The sequence below is a fragment of the Drosophila takahashii genome, chromosome 2R, assembly GCF_030179915.1.
Source record: "Drosophila takahashii strain IR98-3 E-12201 chromosome 2R, DtakHiC1v2, whole genome shotgun sequence".
NCBI lineage: Eukaryota > Metazoa > Arthropoda > Insecta > Diptera > Drosophilidae > Drosophila > Drosophila takahashii.
Window position 1 is genome coordinate 43,620,120 of NC_091679.1, and position 6,105 is coordinate 43,626,224.

The 6,105-nt window shown below is 41.0% G+C and overlaps 1 long non-coding RNA gene across 2 annotated transcripts; it reads right to left on the reverse strand.

Moving 5' to 3' along the window:
* Nucleotides 1-2,525: 2,525 nt before the first annotated feature.
* LOC138912729 (uncharacterized) lies at nucleotides 2,526-5,433 on the reverse strand. 2 transcript variants are annotated; one of them, XR_011418285.1, is made up of 3 exons: nucleotides 5,224-5,433; nucleotides 5,107-5,168; nucleotides 2,526-4,696 (listed from the first exon to the last, which is right to left on the reverse strand). It is a non-coding gene; the product is annotated as an uncharacterized lncRNA (long non-coding RNA). The 2 variants fall into 2 exon arrangements; XR_011418284.1 differs by having other exon boundaries at nucleotides 2,527-4,762.
* Nucleotides 5,434-6,105: the final 672 nt, after the last annotated feature.

Here is a 6,105-nt window from a genome sequence, read left to right on the forward strand (position 1 = left end):
GGGCTACGACTTAAGTCCGTAGAACTGAAAGCCCTATATTTGCTTTACTTTCGATGTGCATCCCATAAATTCTGTATTTCTGTGCTCCTTTGGCCGGCTGCACTTGCAGTGCTCGTTTTTAATTTGATTGTTTTGCCCAGCTCTTGCGTTGTTGAGTTGTTTTTAATGAAAATCTAATAATATTGCGCTTTATAACTAATTGCACTCGAGTTGTTGTCTTTGATTTTTGGCAGAGTTGCAATTAAAAAGCATTTCCCTCCCCATTTTGATTAGTCAAAAAGCCGCAAACGAGAAACTTGCTCATTTCATCATTTTTGGTTTTTGGACAAAACTTTTGTGCAATTAAATTTGCGGTCTGCCTCTTGCGAAAAGCACTCGAAAGAAATAAATATTACCGAAATGAGGCAACTTCGGAATGGAAGTTAGGGCAGTCATAAAATTCAAATCCATGAATATACACTAGAGGATGGCCACACTCCCCACACACTCGATTGTCCGGCAGATCAAAAGCTTTCTGCCCCAGCTGCACTTTCGGTTGGAAACCCACTCGCATTACAACAATCACCCCCAAAATCGCAATAAATATCCATATTTAACTATAATAATTCATATATACTGCCGCCTAAATCAAACTAACAAAGGGCAAAAAATACACGCACACGTTTATGTTCTGGCAATTGAACAATTCTTTGGTCGAATCCCGCATATGGTTGTGGAATGTTCTATACTATAGTATACATAGATATATGTAGAACAATGCCATCGACTGGGGACTCACGAATGAATGGGAACAGGGTGCATATTGGGCTGCCTTTATGTTGCGAATGTTATATTTTCAACTAAACTATAAAAAAAATATTTCAGCATACTTTTAGACACCTTTACAAAAGATTTCAAGAGCTTAGTGATTTGTAACAATTTGAAGTATTCCATGTGTTAGTCCAATCATGCAAAATCAAACCCACCATTTATCAAATATTGAAGCATACTTTTAGATTTCTATGGCACTGTCAATAGAATGTTAAAATCTTTATGATGAATTTTTAGTTGTTCCAATATAAAATGCATTATTATTTATTCTTATTCCTTATTCCTATTCCTATTAATTAAAATCAATCTTCCGTTAAAATATATTGCATAATACTTTTAGATAACTGTATAACAGATTTCAAAAGCTTTTAATTTTTATACAATTATCAATAAAGTGATTTATTATTTATTTTTAAATTTTACAACGTATAAAAACGTTCTCATTTATTTAGTAATTTTTTAAAAGATTTTTCCAATCATGACAAAACCAATCGACTTTCATATTTTCGATACCACTCAATAATGGCTGTGCCCGAAAGTCATGCCAACTTTTTAAGCTGAACACACACTCTCACAACTGCGGACACAGTAAAGTTACAATGCATTTGAATAAGTATGTTCGAGCAAGTTCAGAAGTACGGACAGTTAAGCAATGTAATCCTTGTAACAAGGACTCCTGTGCGTGTGTGTGTGGGTGTTTTATTCTCGATTGAAACATGTCGATTTTAGGTCTTTCGCCCGACTGAACTGCATCGATTTAAATGGAGAACAAAAATTTAAGAACATTTCAGCTGATTTATGACTTAGCCCAGTTCACATCATGAACATTGCGAGGTGGCTATTTAAGCCAGAGTGTTTGGAGTTTACTTTCCGAGTGAATGCCAAGGCAAAGGGAACTCTCGGGCAATGTGGTGTAATTACATTTAACGGCAATTAAAAGTCACAAAAGTTTGGCTTAGTCAGTTGAAAATATAGAAATCTAGACCGCGTCGCCATGCCGACGACCTGCAGGCTCCTCCTTCTGGCTTCTGGCCATGTCCTTTCAGCCAGGCAGCCAAGCAGCCCGACGGAGTTGTGCAATGTCAGCTCCGCCATTTAGCCTTGTCACATTATTTTGCTTATCCCCACAGACCGAGGGCCCCACCCTTGGCACTTCTCCTGCTAACTGGTAAATGCTGCATCTGGATGTTTCGGGCTCTTCTGCTCCATCTGATTCGGGGCTTGGCTCCGCTCTCGGCCCTAATTGTTGGTGTAATCTGCTCTGCTCTGCTGACGGCGGACTGGTGGCGAGCATCCGCTTTTCATTCATTCATGGTTATCCATTTCCCCTGCCGCTCCAGATTCACATTTTCGCACGCTCCGCCACAGTCCACCGCATCCACCGCCCACTGAATTCACCACCCACCAGCGTCATCAGCGGCGGCCCAGAAGCGTCTTCGCTTAGGAGTCATCAGCATTATCAGCTGGCAAACTAGATATATGTATATGTTGTGGGACCAGGGTGATCCTGTATTTTTCGGGAAGTTTAAGTGTCTAAAATATATTTTTATGAAAGGGATAAAAAAAAAATAATGATTATAAGTTGAAAAATATAAAAGTATTTTTTAAAGTTTTTTAATCAATTATAAAAGTGTTTAAAAGAGTATTAAAATACATAAATAAATATTCCAATACATAAGCTATTCACACACAAAAACACCATGGATTACGTGTCGTATGCGTAATATTACTTATGTTCTTCACTCGCATGGCGTTGTGAGCCACCCTGCTAGGCACAGCATTTAGTTTTCGGTGCATCCGAGTTCAGTTGAGCTGATTCAAGTTGAGTTAGTTTGTGTAGAACATGCAAGCCGTGTCATAGTTGAGCTGGGCTTTACGGATGGTTTCCGGTGTCCGTGTCCGTGTTTTTGCCGCTCTGCCAGCGACTTTACTTCGCTTTTGGTACTTTAGTACTTGCCCGGGCAACGGATGTTCAATTTCCCTTCTTTTTTCCCGAGGCTTACTTTGGGTTCTTTAAAATTATTTATTCCAGCACTCCGCCTGGCATTTATCTAAGTAGCTCAGTAGTCCATCCATCTCCGCTACTCGATGGGTAATGCCATAATGGTCTACATATATATTTTAAGACCTCCTTCGCTTGCTTTGTTTCATTTGCATTCGCAACGTATGCAGGCGGCAGTTGATAGCCTCAATTATGCCGCTTCTACATGGCAGTTCAGCCTTCATCAGGATGTATAAAATATGCAAATTAATCCGGTCTCGAGTTTTGCAAATGTATGTAAAGTAACTTGTACACGGGAAAAGGAGGAATGCTCTTGTTACCGAGAAACTGTTATACGGAGAACTCCGGTGAAACGGACGGCAATGAAACACCTGCCGTGTAGTTTACTTAAATAAAACGAAACACTCTTAATATTTAATCTTTCAATTAACAGGTGTGGAAAAAAAGGGGCTCTACTCTATTGTCTTTCCATTTATTTTGTCTTTGGGTGCCGCTTATTCTTCTTCTTCTCCTCTCGGGCACTTCCGCTGCTCAACTCGGTGTTTATTCTCATGCAAATACTTCACACTTACAGCGCCTTTTTCTGCGGCATCCGTGACACTCGCCGCCCACTTCCGGCGCCCACTTCTCGCCGTCCTGTGCATAATGCGCCCCGCAGTGATAAAAGCAAAAAACTAAAAAGAAAGAAAGAATCGGCGAAGAAAAGGGCGCTGGGGAACTTTTGTTTAAATCTACGCGGAGAATGGCCGCTCTTCTTGGCCTTTCGCAGGTCCCCTAACAATTTGTACGCCTCAGTGCGTGCGCATTTCTGGGCACTTAAGTTTCTGCATAGAAACCCGGTTCCCATCTCTGGTCCCTTTGGATCCCAGGAATCCCATCCAACCTGCTCTTCTGTTCCCGGGCCAATGCTTAATTTTCGACTTAACGAACTCGCCGCCGCCGCCGCTCATCTTTTTCAGCTTTTTCAGCATTTCTCCTATTTTTTCCCTTTTTTTTTTTGCCCCGCTTGGCCATTGAACATTTTATAAATTGAGACTATTTTGCATTCTCATTAGAGTGGGAGGTTGATGAGTGCAATTAGCAATTTGCATAGTAAAAACTAAAGAAATTTCATTTTTATTTAAATTCTTTTCTTCTCTGCCATTCCATGGAAGTTGGCCAGTAGCAGGCAAAACAATTTCCATAAATAATAAGTGGCTTGCTCTTGATAATCCCGGTTAGCTAAACTTGAAATCTGGCTAATGCCGTTGGTAAGGGTAAAATAATAGTAATAAGCCCCGAAAAGTATGCTATGATTCTTGCTCAACTTCAAAAGGATGTGTGTCCTGATAGTTTTGCATGCCAAATCAGTTGTGAGGCCATTGCCGTGTCATCTCAGTCACGTTGGCGGCACTTTTGAATAATTTTATGGCCCGATTTCCGGCCGGAAGAGGACAAGGTTCCGGTTCCATTCACGCCTCTCGCATAAAGGCATAAATATGTATAAATAATATATTGCTCTGGCTGCCGCACAGACAGAGCCAGAAGATACTCGTTAAGCAGCATAATATTCCGTAATTATGGCAACCATTTCGGCCTGGATCCTCCTGTTTGCCGTTTTCTGTTTCTGGATCCTGCGGCCGCAGGAGTCACGTGTTGCTTTCGCCCGTTTTGCGGTAAAAGTGCCCGTAATTAAACCCCGAGTTCATTTTACAATGCAACAATGAGATGTGCGCAAACCACGGCCTCCATCTCCCAACTCCATTCTCCATCCCGCACTCCTTTGTAATTATAATAATTAATTTGTTTTCTGTTTCTTCGTTCTTGTTGTCAGTGGTAAAAGACTAAATAGTATCTGACCACCCGCCTTTTTGCCCACCTGCCTCCTTTGCAGCCTTCTCTCTTCTTAGTTGGCATTAAAATAAATCCGGAAAAGAAAGTTTTTAATGCGGCTTATTTTCATGCTATTACCTTGAGCCCGTAATATAATTAAATAATTTAGAAAAATTTTAATGTCTTTTAGTATTGTTGGGATGGGGTAATAAGATATGGAATTTAAAATAATAAGGACACTGAAATTGTACAAGGTTGTAAGACTAACTATTTCATATGGAATAGATATGGAACTATTTAAAATCGTATCTTATATTTTCTATCCTGTCTCTTTTGTTCTTTTTAATATGAATTATGAAATTTGGAATTTAATATGCAGATATTTCTTTTGATTACTTCATTGTTTCATTACAATTTCCACAAACTTTAAACTTACAGCTACAATATTAATTAGGCTATTTTCATTTCAACTTTGCACATACCTTTTTATGGAACAACTTCGGCAGACAAGCGGCCAATCTAACGGCGAGCTTGAAGCTTTCATCTAAAAACTTGTTACAATTAATAATATCATTATTGCAATCAAAGTAGCCGCATGCCTGGCAATTAGGGGCGTGGCAGCAAGGCGATCGTCCTTTTTCTCAGTCACGTCCTTACCACTGACAAAGTAAACCAAGTTGCCCGATTTGGCCGAGAAAAGAGACGCTGGACAGACAGGGAGACTGGGAGACAGGATGTTGCCGCTGCATAAAAACTTGTTAAAATTTAATAATTTATGGCCCTGGCCCAGACAGTGAGTCCCGACCAAATACACACAGCCAGCTAGATGGCTGAGCTGAGAAGGCAAGTAATAGACGTAAGTTTTTTTTTTTAGATTTTTTTCGCTTCTTGTGGGAGATGCAGTTGCAGCACAAAATTGGCTCAAGTTTGTCCAGCTTGGAAACCAGGAAGCTGAAGTGACAGCCAGTGGAAGGGAGGGCCTGCAATTTGGCCGCCTGCTGAAATTGCAAAACACTTCTACGGACCAACGACCACGCCCGGTTTCTTGTTTATGCAACTTCTAACTAATATGTAGCCGTAATTAAATTTGGTACTTGCCTGAGGCGAAACGGGGATCTGGGTCCTGAGTTATGAGCAGGCCAAGAGCCTTAAACTCACCTGTCACCTGTCCCCAAAGCCAAGTTCCCTGCTTCTCGAACGGCTTTTGACCGTTTCTCGCACTTGATATAAATTGACTCGGCGCCAAAGTCGCGACGGCAACTCTTACGTGAGCGGAATTCCGAGGTCTCCGGGATCTGAAAACCTGCCAAAAGGGGGATTTGCCGAGTGGCAACGACACCGGTGTGGTGTTAATGGTTAGTAAACTAATTAGCTGGAGGGCAGGGTCTTAAGTCAACAAATGCCGGAAGTGTGGTACGAAAGTGCAGAATGAGAGAGCCCGTAAAGCAGTGAACTTTGATAATGTTTAAAAGAGTCCATCG